Source organism: Macaca mulatta, chromosome 16 (genome assembly GCF_049350105.2).
Source record: "Macaca mulatta isolate MMU2019108-1 chromosome 16, T2T-MMU8v2.0, whole genome shotgun sequence".
NCBI lineage: Eukaryota > Metazoa > Chordata > Mammalia > Primates > Cercopithecidae > Macaca > Macaca mulatta.
The window spans coordinates 89,010,886-89,034,972 of NC_133421.1; the positions used below are offsets into that span (position 1 = coordinate 89,010,886).

At 50.1% G+C, this 24,087-nt stretch overlaps 1 protein-coding gene across 38 annotated transcripts in view; it reads right to left on the reverse strand.

The window, feature by feature from the left end:
* The window catches only part of RBFOX3 (RNA binding fox-1 homolog 3), a 523,127-nt gene that overhangs the window by 238,898 nt on the left and 260,142 nt on the right, over positions 1 to 24,087 (reverse strand). The window lies entirely within an intron of this gene.

Sequence of the window (24,087 nt, forward strand, 5' to 3'; positions counted from 1 at the left end):
AGGAGGTCACACCTGCTGAGTGGGTCTTATTGGGCATGGAAGGGGTGGTCAGGTAGAAGGAGAGTGGGAGGGCACAGCCCACAGGTGCAAACATGGGCAGGACTCATCGTGCACCATTCTGTGTGTCTGGAATGGAGATGGGGAGAGAGCACGGGAGGCATGAGGCTGCACTGGGGATCAGTGGCAAGGACCCCTTTTGATAGAACCTTCCCCTAAGCCTCTTAGTCTGCAGAACAGGCCACTTTCTGCTGAGCATTCAGGACAGGGTTATCCACTGTGCAGACCACACTGTCTTTTGTGGCAGGGCTATCTGGTAGCTGGGGTGACCCTGGCCACAATCTGTGGCTGGGATGCCTGGTCCCATAGCCACTGGCACATGTTAATTTTGAACACTTGAAGGTTTTTGGGAGCCAGCATGCCTGAGGAACAGAATTTATCATTGTGTTTCATTTTAATTTGATTCAGTGGAAATGGCCACCCATGACCCGTGGTCACCGTTACAAACAGCACAGCTCTGGGTGGTGAGATGCTGCTGACAGTCCCCAGGTCTCGCATAGCCTGACCCCCGCAGGCACCGGTTGAGTGCACTTCTTGAAAAGACCCTCATGTTCCCAGGCTTTGAGACCCGAGCAAAGTGCTGGCAACAGAGTGATGGAAGGGGGAGTATCTCTCTCCACCCGGAGACATTTGGCTTCACCTGTGAAAACAGCATCAACTTGATGAATGGCCGTTTCCTGCACTTTGTGAAATTAAATTCTTGGCTGGGACCTAGCAGTGCAGGGTTAGCCGTAGCTGCCCAGGGACAGGGATGGGGCATCAGGAGGGAGCCTGGGCAGCAAAGGGCTCAGGGTCCGAGGTCCTGGCAGCTGCCACACGTGGGGTGGGGGAGAGCATGAGGGAAGAGAGCTGAATCAGCAGGTGCCCCAGGTATGGGCTGAAGGCAGAGGGGAAGAAGTAAAGAATAAAAATGCAAGAACGGACCCACATGGCCAAGAGGGACAGGGAGGAGGCTGGGTGCAGAAAGGCAGTCCCCACACACCCACTAAATCCCAGCCCTGGCCCCTGGGGCACAGTCACTGCAGGGCCAGGCCTCTCCAGGGAACCATTCACATCTGCTCCGAGTGTCCCATGGCGCTCCTCCCATTTCAGACACTGGAGAATGGAGGGATCCCTAATATTTCCAACCCAACTCTGCTCTGTATGGAGACAAACTCCCTTCCCACGCCATTATTATCATCATTGTCTTCGTTAGTCCTTGGTCCAGTGTACCAGTCATGGTCATTCTGGGGCTCCTATCAAGGGCTCTTCACCCAAACCTGTCCCCTATCCTGGCCACACTCCTGCCTGTGATCCTGTGCACTCTGGGGAGGAAGGCATGGAAGCGGCTCCCCCAGCCTCTTCTCCCACAGTAGCAATTCCTGCTGCTGGTGTTATGTGGTCATGCCATCCAACCAGATCACCCCTGAGAACTTCCTTCCTTAAAGGCCCACTATATAACCTGAAATTATTATTCCACACTGTGTCCTCTCCTCCTTCCCTGGAAGGAGCTCTACAGGCCTGGTGGCGGCTCTGAGCAATATCCTCTGGTCCATGTCTCTCATCTGCAAAGTCTAGGGAAGCTGGAGGCGCCCCCCACCCCAGCCTAATGGCCAGCCCTGGTGCATCTTCAGGAAAACACAGAGGCACCCCGGCCCACGTCTGTCCTGGATTCACCCCTCGCTCTCCCAGGAGGTCTCCATCTATGGCTCCTGTCCTGGTTCCTCTTCACCAGGCTTCTCTTTTAAAGAAATGGCTGGTCTTGGGCCGGGCGCGGTGGCTCAAGCCTGTAATCCCAGCACTTTGGGAGGCCGAGACGGGCGGATCACAAGGTCAGGAGATCGAGACCATCCTGGCTAACATGGTGAAACCCCGTCTCTACTAAAAAACATACAAAAAACTAGCTGGGCGAGGTGGCGGGCGCCTGTAGTCCCAGCTCCTCGGGAGGCTGAGGCAGGAGAATGGCGTGAATCCAGGAGGCGGAGCTTGCAGTGAGCTGGGATCCGGCCACTGCACTCCAGCCCGGGCGACAGAGCGAGACTCCGTCTCAAAAAAAAAAAAAAAAAAAAAAGAAAGAAATGGCTGGTCTTACATTTTATTTAGCGTGGTGTCACCAGGGGTCCCACCCGGAGTCCAGCTTCTTCTCAGACCCTTCAGCCCTGACCTCTCATGCTGATCTGTCCAGAGGGGAAGAAATCACTCATCCCGGGAGCACCTCTGTTCACAGCCCTAAGTCGCAGCCAGAAAACAGCCCTCAACAGTCACCCGGGCCTGCATCTCTCAGCTCTCCGTTCAGGGCTGAAGAGTTAAGTGCCCAGAAAAACTGACCATCACATGAACTCCAGAGACTCTTGTGTGTGAGCATGCGTGTGTGCGGGTACGTGTGTGCGGGTGTGTGTGTGCAGGTATGTGTGTGCGGGTTTGTGTGTGCGGGTGCGTGTGTGTGGGTGCATGTGTGCGGGTACGTGTGTGCAGGTGCGTGTGTGCAGGTGCATGTGTGCGGGTGCGTGTGTGCAGGTGCGTGTATGCGGGAGTGTGTGTGCAGGTGCGTGTGTGCGGGTGCGTGTGTGCAGCTGCGTGTGTGCGAGTGTGTGTGCAGGTACGTGTGTGCAGGTGCGTGTGTGTGCAGGTGCGTGTGTGCGGGTGCATGTGTGCGGGTACGTGTGTGCGGGTGCGTATGTGCGGGTGCGTGTGTGCAGGTGCGTGTGTGCGCATGTGTACATGTGTGTCTTCACTGCTTCTCCAGATGAGTTTAACCCCACTGTGGGACACAGCAATGTCTTCTCTTTCCCCTGTCCCCCTTGACCCCGAGTAGACACTAGGCAGTGTCACCCTCACTGAGGTGAAATTGAAGGGTTTGGGGTATCATGCTGGTTTCACTGCCAGGCAGGGGCATCCCTCTTGCCCTGGATGGTTCTGGAATTACCCTAAGACTACACAGAAGTCCCCCCAGTTTCCTCCCACTCAGACCCTGACTGTCACAGTCAAAATCCCCTCCACTGAGCACAACGGTGCCACCTGTTGTGGTTTTTTCTTTTCATGCTGCAGAATCCTGGGTCATTCCTGCAGATGCTTTAAATAGACGAGGGGATATTCAGGTTGCACACGCTTCCCCATTTTACAGAGGCAGGGTTTTCAGGGTGGAAGGGGGGTCTGATAGTGGTCCCACTCCTGTCTCCCCAGGCCTCTCCCACACCCCTGACTCTCACCAGTTTCTGGCTCTGGGACGGGTAAAACCCAGCCCCACGGCCACCATATGGGCTTGGGGGTCATGAAGTCATGTGGTGGGGCTGTGCCTATGGGGTCTTCTCTGGGCCTGAAGGTCCTAGGGCCACTTCCTCCTCAACCAGGTTCTACTCACTCTGAGCCAAGGCCAGACCCTCCCTTTGGAGAAGCTTTCCCTGACTCTGTGGCCAAAGGGACCTCCTCTCCCAGCTCCTGGTCTCAGGGCTCTGACAGCCTGGGGCAGCCGCCGGCCACATCTTGCTGTGTTCTGACACATGCCGTCTCTCGGGTCCCTGCCTCATTTCACTCTAGTGTTGCTCTTGTTTCATGAATTGGGTCCCATCCCCCTAACTGACCCATAGGCTTAGATTTTAAAGAAACGTGTATCTGCAGCCCCCGGGCTCTAAGCATCTCTTTCCAAGTATCACGGGTTCTGCTCCCTCCCAGACCGCCCAACTCAACATGGACAAAAAGCAAAAGCTGTGTTCCTGGCACCCTATTTCTTTCTGTTCATCGACAACCCCTCCCTGAGCTTCACAGACTTCAAGCCCTGCTGTCCCTTTGGCCACCATCTCCCATGCTCAGCCCAGAAGCCCTTCCCTTGCAGTTTGCCTTTCCTTTTCGTTCCCATTCCTTTCCTTACAAGTGGCCCCTGGTCACCACGTATCTGGAATGGCCGCACTGCCTCTCCCGTGTCCCATCCTGTTCACATTACCAGAGTCAATAAGCCCCTTCCTGCCTCCCAAGCCTCTGGGGGGCTTCACTCTCAGGGTGGGTGTCAAGACCCACCCCAAGCTGACCCTAGGGACCCAACACAGACATTTCGCTTCATTCCAGAGGCCTCTGCCCCCCTGGACCCCTGGAAAATCTCCTGCCTGTGGCTCCAGCCTGCACTGCCCAGTGTGGTTATTAGACATTTTCACAAATGCAGATTCTAGATCTCCAAAGAGATTGAAGACGGCACTCCCAGAAGATGGCACCCCGTCACAATCACTTCTGTCCTTTGCTGCGCCGCCCCGGGGCTGGGCATGTAATTGACATCACAAGGACTTCCTGAACTAAAAGGGTGCTGTGGTCTGCCCGCCGTTAACACCCCCATCTTCCCACTGGAAGATGGGTCTTTAGTGACACTACAGGCCACAACACAGAATCCCAGTTTTCTTCGACTATTTTCCTCAATGCCCCTGGAAGCCCGGAGGGTCCTGAGCACCCAGCGTGAAGCCCTCCTGTGTGGTTCACAGGGCCAGCCTGGTCCTCTTGGCAGAGACGTGCACCCCACGATGACAGTCACTTCCTGCTGCTCTAGACTATTCTGTTTTTCCGTTCTATCTCAGGTCTGAGCAACCACGTGTCCACACAGTGTTGAGGGTTCGATAAGAAGCTAGGAGACCACGCCTGTCCCCAACTCCTTGGGGTTCCAGGAGCAGGCCCAGGGCTCCTGGCAGGTCTGCTCTGGTCCCACCCACAGGGTCATCCGAAAACCAGAGCAGCCATGAACCTGCCCCTCTTAGCGGGTGCCCGCCCTCTTTCCCCACACCCCTTGCCATTTCCTGCTCCTTGTCTGCTGCCGTCTGGGCTGGAATTCTGTCTCCAAATTGGAGATCACTCCAGGCACTCAGGACTGGAATTTGAGCCCTAGGAGGGGAAGGAGCCATTTGTAGCTCTTTTCTTTTTTTATGCTGCTGAGCAAAGCAGGGATCAGGCTGAGCACAGCTGCCAGGGAGGTGTTTTGTGATAAATCAATAAACTGCCTGGGGTGGGAGAGGGAAAGGGATAGACAGGGAGCCCCAGGGTGCTGGAGAGGAGGCAGGATCTGGGCCCAATGTGAGCACCTGAGTCAATGAACTAAAAGAGATGAGAGACGGGGTACAGAGGGGAGGGGAGCACACAAGTGAGAGGCAGCCAGAGACAGGGACACAGAGAAGTGTAGGGGCATGGGGAGATAGAAACACAGAACCAGAGAGACAGAGAGAACAGAGACACACACAGAGAGACAAAGAGACAGGGATGGAGAGAGACGGAGACAGAGAGAGACAAAGAGAGACAGAGACAGAGAGAGAGACAGACAGAGCCTGAGAGACAAAGAGAGACAGAGACATAGAGAAAGAGAGAGAGAGATGGGGTCGGGGAGAGAGAGATAGAAAGACAGTGATGGAGAGACAAATAGGGACAGAGAGAGGCAGAGGCAGAAAGATAGAGATACAGAGACAGACACGGAGAAAGGGGAGGGAAAGAGACAGACAGAAAGAGATAGAGAGAGGGAGAGAAATACAGAGGAAGAGAGAGAGAGATGGGATGGGGGAGAGACAGATAGAGAGAGATAGACAGAGACATAGAGAAAGTGGAGGGAGACAAAGAGACAGAGACACACACGCACACACACAAACACACACAAACACAGACACACAGAAACAGGCAGAGACAGAGGAAGAGAGGCCGGGTGAGAAACCTGCCAGTCTTTAACCAGGGAGGGGATGACCCTCCAAAACCGCATTTACACGTAGCAGACCAGCTCACAGCCTCAGTGAGGGCTGCACCCATCAAAGGATTTTGGGGAAGGTGTCCTCGCTTCCTGAACTATTTTCATTAAAAGAAAAAAGTTGCCGAGCTGGCTCTTCCACACTGGCCTCCTGCGTACTGTGCTCGGCAATGGTCTTGCTTTCTTTTGTTCCAGAGACACAGAACTGTTTAATTCTCATCCCTTCAATCAATACCTGGTGTCATGTCATCCAAAGCCATTATTTTTACACCAGAGAAAAATGGAGACCGAGTACAGTATAAAGAAGAGAGAGAGGAGACAGAAATCGTTGCTTCAGAGGCTGCAAGTGAAAACCTCGCTCAGAGCCACCCAACCTCAGCATCATCCAGCTGGCTCTGCAGGTCTCCTGGCTCCCAGAACAAAAGCATCTGGAGAAGCAGGTGCAGGAGAGGAAAGCCCTGGCGAAAGAATGTCCCATGACCCTGGAGGGGTCTGTCTGATGGCAAACAGCTTCTTCCCAAAGACACACCCACAGTCAGCCCCCAGTTGGGAGTTCAGACAGGGCTAAGTCTCCCCCAGCTCCCCGATCCCATCCTCCTCTCTCCCCGTCCCTCCCACTCTGCCTCTGCCCCCATTCCTGCCCTTCATCCCACGAGCACACTCAGCTTCCACATTCTCAAGAGGCATCGTCCTGAGACCTTCCCCCTCTCCCAGACGCCCAAGTGTCTCCTCTGTCTCCTCCAGACTGTCTATACTGCCATGTCGTCCCTTCCTAGGAACTGAAATCTGCCCATGTTCCCACCTCTCCCTTGGGAATTCCCACCCTGGTCATCAATGATCCCCTCATTGCCAAATCCAGCGATCCATCTCAGTCCTGCCCTGTTTCTTGCTGCTTTTACCTGATGATCCTTGAAACTGCTTTTTTCCATCACCTCTTCCTGTTTCTACCCTCCACCCATTCCTAGGGCCCCAATTCCTTGCCACACCTCCTAAATCACAATCTTTAGCTTGGACCTCCCTTTCTCGAGACTCCTGTGTCCTAGTAGACACTTTCACAAGGAGATGTGCCCCAGGAGACCTCATTGGCACCCAGTGCTCCTCCTGTATCTGCCATCTCAGACAATGGCATCGCCAGACGCACAGCATGCAGACAACAAACTGAAATCATGGTCACCCACTCCTCATGCTCCGTAGGTTACAGGGACTTGTTGGTGTCTCGGAACCTGTCCTTTTCCGGGTATCCACTGCTTCTGACGCTGGGCCTGGATTCTTGGAATTGCATCCTCAGTGGCCAGATCCTGGAACCACTGTTTGAAAATCTTCTCCTTACCTAGAGATGGGCTTCTTAACCCTTCGGGGTCCCTAGGAAACCTCTTCCCAGAAAAGGTACATATGTGCACAAAAGTTTGCAACCATTTCAGGAGGCTCACGGGCCAACTGGAGCCCATCTGTGAGGCCTACAGTTTAGGAGCCCAAGACAGCTCTCCAGGGAACCAGGACCATCACACTGCAGCTCCCACACAGCTTTCCAGCCTCAGTTTCCTCATCTGCCACATGACAGCAGTAATAGACCCATCTCAGAGGATGCCTGTGAGCTTGAAGATGCAATGAAAACCACATGGAGCTGTGCCTGTGCCTGGCACGTAGCAAGTGTCTCAACCCCCCAGCCAGCCCAGCCCACCCTGCATAGACACAGAGGTGTTTCTCCACCATGCTGGGGGCCTTCCCTTGACAAACCCTGGACATTCTATCTGTTTAGAACATTCTCTACCAGCGAACCCTCTTACTCTCTAAAACCTGGCTCAGATGCCGCCTCCTCTCTGCTGCCTGGAGCCTCACTGGGGTTCCCAGAGTTATTGGTGTCACACTGTGTCTGCCTCTGCATCCAGGTGCTGCATTAGAGGGACGTATGGGAGCCTCTCCCTGTGTAGATGAGGCTGTCAGAGGATGGGGCTGGCTGGCTCCAGCTTCTCCTGCCCCCAGATGCATAGGCTGTAGCATACAGCAGGTGGTCAACATGTGTGTTTGATTTGTAAATGAAACACATGGAGATGTCTGTTTGCGACCAAGAGGAGGTGCCTTGGACAGAGTCCAGGAGACCTGCATGTGACTTCCTTCACCCTGGTGGGGGCTGAGAAATGAACCATCATGTATGTGTATATGTGTGTGTGTGTGTGTGTGTATATATGTATGTACATGTTTTCACGTACACATTTTGGTATTATTTACTTTAACACGTGCAGACACTATTATCATCATCCTTATCTTACAGTGGAGGAGGCTGAGGCCTGACACCTGGCCAGGCACGGATCCTCTAGAGACAGGACTCCAGCCAGCCTCTCATCTCTGGGTCCCAGGCTTCCCTGGAGTGTCCGTGTACACAGGCTTGAGTCCGCACCCCTTGGCGCAGCACACCCAGCCTCCGCTATCTGGCTCCCACTTTCCACCCTGGTTTTCCTCCAGTGACATCTACAACCATGCTGGGTCTGGCCCCGCTCCCCTGTGCTCACACTCGCAGGTGCCGCCGTGCTCCATCTGAGCCCCTCCAGGCCCCACTTGCTCCCGTCCTCTCGTCCTCCACGTCTCAGTTCGCCAAAGCCTTCCCCGGCACCACACACTCAGGCAATCTCACCTGCCCCTGCACTCCACGTAGCCTGCAGCCATCTCAGCTTTTCTGTCCAATATTGGGATTTTCCAGAAATGTTACCCTAGTTCTCATCCTTATCCTATTCAATGGGTTTCTACAGAAAAGAAAACTCGCTGTTTCTCACACCCGCCGGTCTGCCTGCACCACGTCGTAGACACTGCCCTCCCTCTGTGCTGTTTGCCACGGACTCCAGGTAGCTTCACACACATTCCTTCATTTCACTCCATCACACCCTGTTCTTTTAAATCCCACCTTTCCGGCCAGGCTCAGTGGCTCACACCTGTAAACCCAGCACTTTGGGAGGCCAAGGTGGGTGGATCACCTGAGGTCAGGAGTTGGAGACCAGCATGGCCAACATGGCGAAACCCCATCTCTACTAAAAATATAAAACTTAGCCGAGCATGGTGGTGTGTGTCTGTAGTCCCAGCTACTCAGGAGGCTGAGGCAGGAGAATCACGAACTCAGGAGTCGGAGGTTGCAGTGAGCCAAGATCACACCACTGCCCTCCAACCTGGGCGACAGAGTGAGACTTCATCTCAAAAGAATAAATTAATAAAAATAAATAAATCCCACTGTTCCACGTGGGGCAACCAAGCTTCTGAAAAGCTGAAGTCCCCTGCCCAGCAGCACATGGAGACAGAACTGCGCAAAGGGGTGGGTCACAGTCAGCTGTCTGGACTCACAAGGGCAGAATATCAGTGAGACCCACAGGTGAGGCCCCTGGCCCCGTCCTCTCTCCTACACACTGGACCTTAGACGGTGCTGTCCTCAGGGCCGATCCCAGCCCTGACTCCCACAAGGGCAGCTCATTCAGTGGGATCACACCAGGGGGTGGCTCTGAACCAGGAGGTGCACACAGTGAATACCAACAGAGAACTATCCAGAGCTTTGGGACTTTGATTGGTGGCTGATGGCCTTCAGGAGGCAATTAAAAAGACACAATAAAAAAGTGAAGTGGGCTGGGTGCGGTGTCTCACGCCTGTAATCCCAGCACTTTGGGAAGCAGAGGCGGGTGGATCACCTGAGGTCAGGAGTTTGAGACAAGCCTGGCCAATATGGTGAAACCCCGTCTCTACTAAAAATACAAAAATTAGATGGACGTGGTAGTGCACACCTGAAGTCCCAGCTACTTGGGAAGCTGAGGCAGAAGAATCGCTTGAACCTAGAGCAGAGGTTGCAGTGAGCCAAGATTGTGCCATTGCACTCCAGCCTGGGCAACAGAGTGAGGCTCCATCTCAAAAAAAAAAAAAAAAAAAAAAAAAGGTGAAGTGCTCATATTTCAATAGTCCTGACTGTCACACCATGGGAAAGGACCACGTCATCCTGGCTCCTCCTAGAATCAGACTCCAGGCTAGGACTTTTCAAAGGAAACACTGTGCTTACCTGACCAAAAAATTCGTCCCAGCCAGGATGGAGTCACACACCCTAACAAGCTTCTCCTTGGCCCCTCCGGCACCACTGCTATTTCCAGAACCATCACTCGAAGCCCACGCACAGCGCAGCTGCATCCGGGCACATGCATGCTCGTGTGTTTGCATTGGCATGCATGCCTCAGGTCCCTGTCAGCACACGCGTGTGCAAGAAGAGCCCATTCACAAATCAGATCAAGAAAATGCAGCTGGGCCGGGCGTGGTGGCTCACGTCTGTAATCCCAACACTTTGGGAGGTCAAGGTGAGCAGATCACTCGAGGTCAGGAGTTCAAGACCAGCCTGCCCAAGATGGTGAAACCTAATCTCTACTAAAAATACAAAAATTAGCCTGGTCTCCGTGGCGCACACCTGTAGTCCCAGCTACAGGGGAGGCTGAGGCAGGAAGACCAGCTGAGCCCAGGAGGTGGAGGTTGCAGTGAGGTGAGACTGTGCCACTGCACTCCAGCCTGGGCAACAGAACAGGACCCTGTCTCAAAAAAGAAAAAAAAAAAAAAAAAAGGAAAATGCAGCTGAGTTTACTGTAAATATATATATCACATACACACACAGTGTTCTTACAGCCTGCCTCTGAAAGAAAAGTGGCAGGCGTGTGTCTCTGTCAAATTTTTGCATCTATTTCATGTGTTTGCTGGCATACTTCTCCAGATTTTTTTTTTTTTGAGACAGAGTCTCACAGTTGTCACCCAGGCTGGAGTGCAGTGGTGCGATCTCAGCTCACTGCGAGCTCCACCTCCTGGGCTCAAGTGATTCTCCTTTCTCAGCCTCCCGAGTAGCTGGGATTACAGGCACCTGCCACCATGCCTGGCTAATTTTTGTAATTTTAATAGAGACAGGGTTTCACTGTGTTGGTCAGGCTAGTCTCAAACTCCCGACCTCAGGTGATCCACCCACCTTAGCCCCCCAAAGTGCTGGGATTACAGGTATGAGCCACCGCACCTGGCCTTCTCCAGATATTTTTTAATGGGCTGGAAGGAACTGGGGTTTCTTCTTGATCCTCCCGGTTGTCACTTGCAATGGTGGGAACACAGACTGGGTTGTGGTTTGTGTAGCTCTCCGTGGCGCTGCTCTGAGCTGAGAATATCAGCAGACAGGGAGAGTATTGCAATCCTTCTATGGCTGTAGTTTGTGAAATTTCTGTCTTTCCATGGAATTTCAGGGTGATGGTGGCGAGATGGAGAGAGTCCCTGTGAAACGGCTTTTCCAGAATTGGGTTTGGATTCCCCATAATTCAACTCCCTGAGGCACCGCCCCTGCTGCTGTTAGCCTGATAACTTATTTATTAAAGACTTCCTCTCATCTGCATTGGTTTTCAGCAAACTACACTCACTTAAGGGGTCGACATACATCCCCCAGGAGTGGAATCTGTGAGTTTGCCGTTCCCTGTCCTTTTTGGAACTCACATTGCTACACACGTCCCCAAGTGCTTCTACAACCACAGAGGGAGGAGAGGCGTGAGACGCAGTCAGCTGTGTGTTCCGGAGGACGCCTTTCTGATGACTGTTGCTTTTCCTTGTTAGCCCTGGAGACAAATAAAGAGCTAGCTGAAACTTGCTTTGCCCTGTTTCTACTCTTCCTTCCCATAATCCTTAGGCTATTGTTTGTGTTTGGCTGTGTGATCAGAACATTTGCATCAAAGCCACTAGTGAGAGGGAAGGAGGCAGTTCTATAAAAATTCGGATTTAGGGCTGTGCTCTCTACCCGTCGAATCTGAATTCTGGGGATAGAAAATCTATTTACCAAGCTGTGCAGGTGACTGCTTTCTTTTTCTTTTCTGTTTTTTTTACACAAGGTCTCACTCTGTTGCCCAGGCTGGAGTACAGTGATGCCATCATACCTCACTGCCACCTCAATATTCCAGGCTCAAGCAATCCTCCCGCCTCGGCCTCCTGAGTGGCTGGGACTACAGGCACGTACCACCACACTCGGATAATTTTTAAATTTTTTTGTAGAGTCAGGGTTTTGCTGTGTTGCCCAGGTTGATCTTGAAGTCCTGAGCTCGAGTGATTCTCTTGTCTCGGCCTCACAAAGCACTGGGATTACAGGAATGAGCCACTGTGCCCAGCCTTGATTCTTAGTCACACTAAAGCTTGGAAAACCATTGTTCTCAAAGTGAGAATTACCCATCACCTACCTCAAGAAAAGGCACACGGCAACACCAGCATCACCCAGGGGCTCGTTTCTCCCTGGAGCTGGGTGGGTTGCTTATTGGAGTTGGCGGGAGGGAAGGGGGAAGTGGTTCCTTAAAATACAGATTGCTGGGCCCCAATCCCAGAGTTTCTGATTCAGTATGTATGGAATAGGGTCTGGTAATTTGCTTTTAAACAAGTTTCCAGAAGGTTCTGAGCCTGCCGGTCTGGAGGCCCTGCTGAGAAGAGTTGTTCTGGGAGGTGATAGCTCAGGCTAGCATAGCAACGTGGCCTGGAAGTTGGGGTCTGGGTCCTCGTTTTGGTCCTAACCTTAGACAAGTCACCCAAGTCTCTTCCCCTTTTTGATTCAGAATTTTTTTTGGCATAAAACAGGACTGGACTGAACAGGTATACAGGTCCTTTCTAGCACCTATGCTCTACGACTCCAGCCCTTGCTGAAACGCAGCAGTAACTGGTGACCAGGACAAACAGATAGCAGAGAAGCAGAGTCCTACTGATGCCCCACTGTTCTCCCTCCGTCTTTCAGACTCCTCTACCCTGCTGATGTTAAACCTCTGAGCATGGGCCAGCGACTCACGCCTGTAATCCCAGCACTTTGGGAGGCTGAGGAGGGCAGATCACCTGAGGCCAGGAGTTCGAGACCAGCCTGATGAACATGGTGAAACCCTGTCCCTACTAAAAATACAAAAATTAGCCAGGTGTGGTGGTGCACGCCTGTAATCCCAGCTACTTGGGAGTCTGAGGCAGGAGGATTGCTTGAATCCAGGAGGCGGAGGTTGCAGTGAGTTGAGATCACACCATTGCACTCCAGCCTGGGCAATAGAGTGAGACTCCATCTCAAAAACAAAAACGAAAACAAAACCCTCTAAGCATGATAGAATCTATGTTGGGAGCCAGGCTACCAGCAGCTGCCTTCCGCAAGCCGCGCCTCCCAGAAGTGAAAGCTTCTATTCGTTCTTCCCCATGGGGCAGGGTTCCCAGGGTTGTGGCCTGAACCATCCTCAGCACTGTGATTTTCAGAGTTCTGTGTAAAGATGGAGTGTGTTCCCCTCCACACCTCTCCACCTGCATGGGGTATAGTGACTTCACTGCATATCCTGGTGTGTCTGAAAAGCGACATGATTTGGGGGTGATTAAAGGCAACCCGCATGTTTGATGAGCATGTAATTATTGCCTGTTTCATGACACGGGTCTGGCACTCAGAAACCTGGAGACGCAAGCACTTGCAGTTTTCATGACAGCCTGACTTCATTTGATGAGTGAAAAAAAAAGGAAAAGAAAAAGATGAAAACATCTGTAATGAACATCTGGATTCCATTGCTAACCATGAAAGCAAATTCCTCAGAGTCAGCACGCCGGAGAGGGCTGGGAAAGGGTGTATTTATAAACAACTGTGGTACTCGCATCAGAAAAAAATGCCCCCAAACACCACCCCTTCCTGTTTGAAAACCTTTCAGAATGGAAAAACATTGAGTTCAGTTCTGTGTCTGAGCAATGGAGAAACAGTTACACCTGCAAGTCAAGCTCTGGACTCAAACAAGCGTAATTACAGCCTCTGGGCTCAGCAGTTGGTTCCCTAAAACAGTCATCTGAAGAAAAGATTCAAATATCACTGAGTGTCTGCGGGCGTGTGTGCAGTCATGTGAGTGCACAGACATGCACACGGGAAGGCAGACACATGCACATATGCACAGTGTGTGTACACAGTCATGCACACCTGTATGCGTGGGTGTGTACAGAGTCATGCACACAGGAATGCAGGCAGGGGTACACAGGTGTGTATGTACATGTGTGTGCACAGCTGTGTACACAGCAATGTAGGCATGTGCTCATGTCTCTTGTGTGCATGCATGCACAGAAATGTCCAAGAGTTCGTATACCACAGCCCACTTTTTTGCAGCCTCCTTTACTTCCTCATACTGTACAGCTTCATACCCTGTTTATGTCTTCCCGTTATTCATACACCTATCACCAAGTTCTGCCCTCTTCGTGCATAGCTAATTGAGTTCGTGGAAGGCTGTTGCTGGGGGTCCAGCAATTACAACACTGGTGGGTGTTGGAAGCCAGGGGAGCTGAGACTAGGCAGCATGGCTGGGGGTGGGGCATGGCTGTCCTACACGCCACATGGGCTGTGCATGTGGAGGCTCCTTGTTGGAAAGCCTTAGGGTCCATTTCTCTGCCTGGATAAGCAGTCTCTGCCCCATGGTGCATCCATGGGGGACAGAGCCAGAGCCAGGGAGCATCTCCCTTGCTCCCTTTCTGAGTTCTGAGCTCCAGGGTCCTTGCAAAATCATCTTAACAGAAAGAGGAGTGGAGGGCCTGTCTGCTCTCATAAACGATGTGGCCCTGCAAACCCCACAGCCAGAACTAAGGGAAAAACGATTTGCAGCCAGTGGCTCCTAATAGATGGAAATACCTGTCTCAGTGAATGCAGGTGATGTGCTAATGTGAAAAGAGATGAAAGAAGTGGAATTTGGCCGGGTGCGGTGGCTCTCGCCTGTAATCCCAACACTTTGGGAGGCCGAGGCGGGTGGATCACAAGGTCAGGAGATTGAGACCATCCTGGCTAACACGGTGAAACCCCGTTTCTACTAAAAATATATATTAAAAAAAACTTAGCCGGGCATGGTGGTGGGTGCCTGTAGTCCCAGCTACTCGAGAGGCTGAGGCAAAAGAATGGTGTGAACCCGGGAGGCGGAGGTTGCAGTGAGCCGAGATCGCGCCACTGCACTCCAGCCTGGGCAACAGAGCCAGAATTTGTCTCAAAAAAAAAAAAAAAAAGAAAAGAAAAGAAAAAAAGAAAGAAGTGGAATTCATTAGGAAAATTTTGCCTTTGGCCCCCAAGGCTGGGGTAAGAGGGTGTCCTCCATGGCTGGCCCCCTCCCCGGCCCCCTCCCAGACTCCCTGGGAGCTGGGGGCAGCCAGGCCCAACCTGTCGCCTGGCATTAGAGGCGGTAAAAACCACGTGCTTCCCTCACCTCGTTGTGCAGCTCGTGTTTAGGGCCCTTGCTTTATCAGTTTTTATTTCGTGTAATATTCATCACACTGGTTTATTTATGGGACCCTTGTTGGGAAGTTATTTTTCAGGCCTGGTGAATAAAACATTAGACTTTGCGGCTTGTCAGGGTGACTGCAGCTCCTCCGATGTCTGCCTGACAAACCGCCTTTTCTTTTTCCCAACGACTGCACTTTTAGAGAATTTATTTGTATTTTGTTGGGCATTTGTTGTTTTTTTCTCCTTTTGGCTAGTGGATGTTGGTTGGAGTCGAAGTCTTTCTCTCGTCTGATTAAATGCTGGAGACTTCACTTGCTGAGAAAGGCAATATGTTAAGCAGGAGCAGTGAGGGGAACGCCTCGGGCCTCCAGAACCCAAGTCCTGGGCTAGAGGAGAGCCATGGGATCCCACAGCCTGCAGGGAATCCCCTCCCTGCAAAGCCTAGCGGCTCAACCTGGGTGTTCACAGCCAGTGAGCAAAGTGCTTTAGCCAGGCAGGTCAGAGTCAAAGGATGACCTGGAGGAACCACCGGAGACGTTAATGGGGCTTTGTGGGGAAAGGCAGAGGGCACAGGAGTGTGGATCCTAAAATCCTAATAAGAATAATGGGGGAAAATCCCAAAAAATTATACACAAAACAGGTGAAATGTGGCTTTAGGCAAGTTCTCAATAATAAATCCGCATTTAAGGAAAACTAGGGTGAAAAGACTCACTTTATAACGGGGCTTGTCAGTATTTCTCAGTTATTCTTATGCACTTAAAATGTGGATTACTTTACATGACTTTTCAAATTTTGTTAAATAAGAGAAAGAGAACAAGTGCGGGGGCGGGGGGGAGAGAGAGAGAGAGAGAGAGAGAGAAACCTGGTAATGCTATATTTCAGATTGAAGAGTGTTGAGTTTTCCTTTCTTTCTTTCTCCCCAGAAATCAAAAGGATTCAGAAAACCCCGATCAATAAAAATCCAGCCAGCTGCTGGTGATTCACTGTGACTTGTCCTTTAGATGGCCTAGTACATGGCCATCTCTTCATTAAGTGATACCTGGACTGTGTTCATCCTTACCAATAGCTCATAACCTCAGTGGCTCTTTTAAAACTGGAGGAAGGGCTGGGCACAGTGGCTCACACCTGTAATCCCAGCACTTTGGGAGGCCTAGGAGGGTGGATCACCTGAGGTCAGGAGTTTGAGACCAATCTGCCCAACATGATGAAACTCCGTCTCTACTAAAAATACAAAAGTTAGCCAGGCATGGTGGTGCACACCAGTAGTCCCAGCTACTCAGGAGGCTGAGGCACGAGAATTGCTTGAATTCGGGAGGTAGAGGTTGCAGCGGGCCGAGATTGCACCACTGCACTCCAGCCTAGGAGATAGAGTGAGACTCAGTCTGAAAAAAAACCCAAAAACACTGGAGGAAGAAAATATGATTTAGCTTCTTGGACAACACCACCACCAGACCAAGGGCATCAGCTTCCCTCCTTGGATTCTCCCCTGGGTCAGGTGTCACATGGGATGGCTGCACATTGACCCCTAGTAACAGAGGCTACCATCTGTGGGGTATGTACAGTCAGCCAGGCAGTGAAGAAAAGGGTGCCATCATTCATCCTCCTTCATCATTCATGAGACATGTCCTGTCTGCCCATCTGACAGGTGAGGAGGCTGAACTCAGAGGTGGAAGAACAGCCCAAAGTCACTCAGAGGAGTCATGGGGCAGGATTTGGACACAGAACCTCCTGCATCTGAAAACTCCCTGCCCGTGAGTCTGCTGCATGCACAGGACCATGGAATTAGACCCCCAGTCCTCTCCAGAGATGTCCCACTCAAGTGGGGATGGGAGATGCCAGGAAGATGCCACTGATCCATTAGTGTCTGTGACAAGGACAAACACTTATAAAAACCACATCAAATCTCCAAGAGGGGTTAGTGTGGGTTACATGTGCCCCTGTCAGAGGTGTAGGCAGATAGAATGGATGATTTGAGAATCAGGATGCTCATACACAGCTAGGGGTCTATGTCCAGGGTCCTAAGGCCAACATCTTTTCCTCCAGACTTTTAGGGGTCAAGGCCTAATGTAAAAATGCAAATATATGTTCCAAAAAAATTCCATGATTTGGGGGAAATTTTAACTGGCTAATTTGAGTCGACATAAATGAAAAAATTCCAGAGTGCCAGTGAGCACATCCTTAGAAGGCTTTAGCATTCCTGACAGCTTTCAAACAACCTCCAGCGATTCTACAAGCACCAATAGAAACAAGGACCATTCATGTCTCCCAGTAGCCACCCCCTACCAGAGCTGCCACCCTCTCCCTCTATCCCCTTCCTCGTTGGGCTTCTCAATCATTTTCCTGCAGAGGATGGATTAATGTTGTCACTTTCTGTTTGCTCATTTTATTTATTTATTTATTTATTTATTTTGAAGACAGAGTCTTACTCCATTGACCAGACTGGAGTGCAGTGGCACGATCTTGGCTCACTGCAACCTCCACCTCCCAGGTTCAAGCGATTCTTGTGCCTCGGCCTCCCAAGCACCTGGGATTACCCCTGCATGCCAACATGCCTGGCTAATTTTTGTATTTTTAGTAGAGATGAAGTTTTCACCATGTTGGCCAGGCTGGTCTTGAACTCCTAATCTCAGGTGATCCACCCGCTTCGGCCTCCCAAAGTACTAGAATTACAGGCATGAGCCACTCCCAAAGTGCTGGGATTACAGGCATGAGCCACTGTGCCCAGCAATCTGTTTGCTTTTCAACCTACCCCAATCTGCCTCTGTCCACACCACTTCATCAAAACTCTCTTGTCAAGGTCACATTTGACCCTCTGACTGCAAAATTCAGAGGTTGCAGTCACTTGCCTGCAGACCATACTTGAGCACTCCTACCTTCCTTCTGGAAACAAGTTTTTCTTTGGTTTTGTGACACTAAACTGCTGACTGTTCTCTGCCTCTAGGGCTGATTATTCTTTGCTGTTTTTGTTTAACTCTAAATGCTGGAGTTCTTTGGAGGATGATTCTAACTGTCTTCTTCAACAGCAGTGTTCCTGAGAGCTTCTCTTTTCCACCTGATTTTTTTTTTTTTTTGAAAAATTGATCCATTTTATCTAAATTGTGACATTTACATGCATAGAGTTGCTTGTAGTATTCCCTTATTCTCCTTCTAATGGCTGCAGGGTCTGTAGTGATGTCCCCTGTTTCATTACTGAGATTGGTAATTTGTGTCTTTTGTTTATCTTTGTTGGTCTTGCTAGACAGAAGTTTATCAATTTTATTGCTCTGTTTATAAAGGGATTGAACCAATTTATGCTGTCCTTCTTATGAATAAGAAGCCTGATGATTGTCATATTTTCTGATACTTGGATTTGTCAGGCTTTGAAAGTCTTGCCAATCAAATGGAGGTTAAATGCTACGCATTGTGGTCTAGATTTGCATTTCAAAGCTGATTAATGAGGTTGAACAACTCTTTTTATGTTTATTGATTATATATTCTCTTCTGTATGAAATTCCTGCCTGTTCTCTGCTCTTTTCTCCATTGGAATGTTTTATACTTTTATTCTTGATTTTCAGTTAAACAATCTTGAGACTAATCTTTTGTCAGTTGTGTGTGTTGCCAATTTTCTTCTAGTCTTTTCACTTTTTAAAGGCTTTTCACTTTTTCTAAATCTTTAAATATATCGAATTAGAAAGCTCTCATTTTTTTCTTAACTTTAATGTACTCGAGTCTGTCAATCTTTTTTTATACTCATTTACTTGATATGTCTTGTTTAAGACCTTTTCCTCTATGAGTTTTTTTTTTTTTTTTTTTTTCAGATGGAGTCTTTCACCCAGGCTGGAATGCAGTGGAATCTCAGCTCACTGCAATCTCCACCTCCCGGGTTCAAGCAATTCTCCTGCCTCAGCCTCCCAAGTAGCTGGGATTACAAGCACACACCACCATGCCTAGCTAAGTTTTTGTATTTTCAGTAGAGATGAGGGTTTCATCATGTTGGCCAGGCTAGTCTCGAACTCCTGACCTCAGGTGATCCACCCGCCTCAGCCTCCCAAAGTGCTAGGATTACAGGTGTGAGCCACCATGCCTGGCCTCCTCTAAGAGATTTTTGACATTTAACCACTTCATCCACCTATGTCCTTTTTCAAAATATAGTATGAGATAGAGATCTAATAGTGCACTTTGTATATGGGTAACTACACAATTTTTTTTTTCCAGCTCACTTTATTAAACATCCCTGCCTTTTGCCAGCGATTTGAAATGCTACCTCTATCATAACCAAAGTTACATAAGTCCATGGATCTGTTTCTGGGAATTCTGGGAACTGACTAATTGGTTGATCCTGATGACAACACTAGGTAATCTTAATTACCATAGCTTCACAATGAGCCCAGATATGCGATAGGAGAAGTATCTCCTTTATTCTCTGCTCTTCAGACGGGTTCTGGCTAATTCTTGGTGTCTTAATCTTCTATATCACCATTTTACCAGGCTCTATTTGGGTATTAATCAGAATTGCATTGGCTATAGTCAATATAGATCAACGTGGAGAAAGTGACATTTTAATGATATAAAAATTTCCTATTCATTTATTAGAACTCCTCTACTTACACTTCATAAAGTTTTACATTTTGCCTGTATAAGTCTTCAGCATTTTAAAATTAAATTTATTCCTAGGTATTTGACACTTTCTGATACTACTAAAAATAATGTCTTCTCTTTGTGTTTGTTTGCTACTGGTATGTAGAAAAAAACTGAGCTAAACTTATGCCAAATAACTTGCTAAACTCTCCAGTTTCTAAAAGATGTTGTGTAGATTTCAGCAAGGGTTCTATATAAATGATCATATCATCTGAAAATAATACAGTTTTTTGTTCTTTCCAATCCTTATACATCTAGCTTCTTTTTCTTTCTTTATTGCACTGCATAGGAGAACGTAAAGTGGGAAGTTTTACTATGCCTTCACATCTGAATGACAATTTGGCTGCATATAAAAGTCTATGTTCTACATTCTTTTATTCTGTGCTTTGAATATATCACTCCATCATCTTCCTGCATCTGGCATAGCTGTTGAAGATCCTGAGGTCTGTATAATAACTTGCTCTTTGTGTGTGATCTCTTCCTGTCTGGAAACTTTAATAACTTTATCTTTGTTATTCTTAAATTTCACTGTAAGTGTACAGGTTTCGTTTCCCTCTTATCTCTTCTTTTTGGGACTCCAAGACTTCTTCAACCTGGGCTCTTTCATCCTTTTTCTTTAAATCCCATTGATTCTATCTCCACATTTTCTTCAAATATGTCCTCTTCTATATTTTTATTTTTCTCTCTTTGTAGATCACTTCTGTGATCCAGATGTTAACACCTTAACATTAGTACCTCAACTTCTTTCCTCCTTGTGTTAGAACTTTTCTATCTTCTTTTTCTTTGTACTTTTCCTTATTTTTTTTCTGGGCTGATACATCAAGCTGGTCCTCCAATTCACGAATGCATTCCTCAATTATTTATTCTAGTACTTTTCTCCTGTATCGCATTATTTCCACAGCTATCCCTTAACGCCAAAAATCTCTACTCGGTTCTTTTGTATATCTTCTTGATCTTATTTCACATTGCTAATATGTCCCTTCTCTCATTTAGGAGGTTTATTAAGCTTATTTTTAAAATTGGTCCCTCTGTTCTGGTATTTCTATTCTGATGGAATCTGGAAGCTGTAACTCAGTTTGTTGCCTTAAAAAAAAAATGCTTGTGCTTCTCAAATACCTTGTTATTTTGCCTGCCAGCTCATTCCCTCCAGTGGAAGTCCACTACTCTGCCCTGCCCTGTCTGAGGCAGGGGCAGCCCAGTAAGCCTGCGTGATCTCAGGGGTCTGTGGGTGAATGTACTCCAGGTGGAGAGGCTCCAGAAAATCACAGTGAACCCCATCCACTCCACCAAATTCCTCCTTAGATCAGAGCTTCACCTTCCCCCTCCTGAGACACGTGGCACTCAGAGGGACCTCCCCAAGCCTGAAGTAGTGCAATCTCCTGGTTGTCTGCAGAAAAGCGGGGAAGTGACTGCTGGGGTCAGGTGGGCCACACCTGTTTTGTTTGGCTCCCTGTGAGCACAGATCCCTCTGCTGCTGTGCTGTATTAACACTTGCACCTGAGCCCTGCATGGCCACAGGTGTAGACAGGCATAGTTTGTCCCAAGGCAATAGTGGCTGGAGTTGGGATAAGTAAGAACAGACGTCAAACATTCCCCTTCACGCTTATTCTCCCACAGCTGTGCTTGGCCCACCCCTGCTCCAGGCCAAAGCCATAGCCCCATGCACACTGACTTGAAACCCCTCCATCTGCTGTCTAATTGTTTTCACTCTATTCTTCCCTTGGGGGTGAGTTTGGAGCAAAGAGCTAGGGGTCTTGCTGGTTAGCATCAGAACAAACCCAGTTTCTTTTCTTTTTCTTTTGAGACAAATTTTAACTCTTTTTGCCCAGGCTGGAGTGCAATGGTGCCATCTTGGCTCACTGCAACCTCCGCCTCCCGGGTTCAAGTCATTCTCCTGCCTTAGCCTCTCGAGTAGCTGGGCTTACAGGTGTGCACCACCACGCCTGGCTAATTTTGTATTTTTAGTAGGGACAGGGTTTCTCCATGTTGACCAGGCTGGTCTCCAACTCCTGACCTCAGGTCATCCGCCCACCTTGGCCTCCCAAAGTGCTGGGATTACAGACGGGAGCCACCATGCCTGGCTTAAACCTTCTTTCAATTGTGATGTGTCCAAGCAGATCTCCCGACATCTCCACTCTCCGAGAAGCCCTGCTCTTCCCTCTGCGCCCTTCATGTGGGCAAACAACCCCTCCAGGCACCTGATTAGCCACATCCCCACTGAAAGCCAGCTGTGCCTCTACCTCTCCCTCTCCTCACAAATCCAACTCACCAGCAAGTCCAGTAAGTTCTGTCTCCAAAATGTACCCATTTCTTTGCTCCATTCTCATCCCCACTCCGGGGGCTTCATCATCTCCTGCCCCAACCATGCAAGCTTCCTGCTTGGAGTCCCTGCTTCACCCTCACCAAGCAGCCAGACCTATCCCTGCTCAGCCCCTGCACATGTCTTCCACTGAGCTGTGGGCTGTGGGGCCGGGCACAGTCCCGCCCGCACCCTCTCCTCCCACCTGTCACCATTCGCACTCCTCTGCCCACTCAGCCGCACAGCCTTGCTGGATCTGGGGTCTCTCTCATTCGCTGAGATCCTGCCTCCTGGGGGCCACTGCTATTGCTCCTGCTTCCATCTGTCACCTCTCACCCTCCTCCTCCTCTTCTCCCAACTCCTACTCACCCTCCAGGTCCCCATTGAAATTCTATTTCTCAGAGAACCCCCCGACCTCCCATTGAAGCATCCCAGGACGCCCTGCGCATTTCCCTGGCTGTGGTGACCACTCTTTTGTGTTTCCACTGGTTTGTGAGACTCCTATCTAATGTCTAGTGATCCCACCAGGCCCGGCAGTACCTGAAGATGACGTCCCTGCTTATTTCCTCTCCCCTGTATCCCCGGGGCTCAGCCCAGCCCTGGAAATACTGTCAGGGCTCAACAAAGATGCGTCATGTAGCTCGGTGCACCGAGAGATGCCGTCCGTGGTGGATCCCAGCATGGTGTTCCCTCCTGGGGAAGCCAAGGCAGGCACAGCCATGATCACCAGGACGGAATGGGTTCCCTGAGCCTAGGCCACGTGGCCCACACCCACAATTGGGTACCCTCTGCTCCAAGAGGAGAGGCTCCAGAAAATCACAGTCCTCACCATCCACACCACCAAAGTTGTCCTTAGGCCATTCAGATCTGCCCATCCCTGGCAGATCCATTCCCGCCCCACCTGCGTGGAGAGAATCAGACACTCAAGCCAGCCAATGGCAGCTCAGGTACGGGGAGGAGAGCGCCCAGGATGCCCCTTGTCCATGGCATTGTCCAACAGCTGTGTCCTCCCTGGCTCCAGCTGCCCTGGCAGCCCCTCCTGACAAGCAGTTCTGACAGTGGCCAGCTCTGCACCCCATCCCCCGTCTCCAGTCCTAGGGGCTTCTGTCTGCTGCTGTCCTTCCTCCTCTGATGGTCCTGTTTAATTCTCCAACTCTTCTCTGGTCAGTGTAACTGATTCTTGGTATTAAATGCTCTCTCTGAAGCTCCCAGATAGGTCTCCCTCCCCCTGGGAGGACCCTGATTGATACATCCTGTGACTATAGGTTAATGGTTCTTAGAGTAAAAGGGAATTTCATTTCATTTCATAGTTACGGATTGATAGGGTGACCAATGAATCCCGGTTTGTCCGGGACTATCCTGATTTTAGCAGTGAAAGTCCACATCCCAGAAACCCCCTAGTCCTGGGCAAGTCCAGCCATGTTGGCCCTACAGACGTCGTGGAAGGCAGGCATGGCTGTGACCCCTGCCCCACCATGCCTCTGTCCCTGAAAAAGCAAGAATGACCACGGCTCACACACCAGCGGGTGTGTCCCTGTGACCTGGTGCTCTGCAGGGAAGATGCACCATCCTGTGAGAGCCTCTGACAAGGGTTGTGGCAGACAGGGCTCAGGCAGGGCAGCCTGCAGGGTGGCGCGAGCTGCCATGAATCGCGGGGAAAGAAGGTCTTGCTGAGCTCAGGCGCACCCGTGGCGCCTCTCCCACCCTCCAGTGCCCTGGCTGTTACCGCATTTTTTTCTTTTTCTAACTCCCCTTCCCACTTTTTCCCCTCCCTGGCAGTCCCTGATAACCTCTAATCCACTTTCTTTCTCTCTGGATCTGCCTTCTCTAGGGACCTCACACACGCTGAATGGTTCAGCTTTTGCCCCTGTGCCTCTGGCTCTTTCACCAGGCATAATGTTTTCAAGGTTCCTCTGTGCTGTAGAATGTGCCAGAATTTTCTTCCTTTTGCCAGGCCACGTAATATTCATGGATAGACCACATTTTGTGTATCTGTTCATCCACCGACAGACACTTGCTTTGCTTCCACGCTTTGGCTGCTGTGAACGATGCTGCTATGAACACTGGCACGCGAGTCTCTGAGTCGCTGTGTACAATTCTCTGGGGGCATATTCCTTGAAGTGGAAATGCTGGGCCACAGGGTGGGGCTCTGTATAGCTTTTTGAGACACTGTCAAACTGTTTTTCCAAAGCAGCCACACACTTTACATTC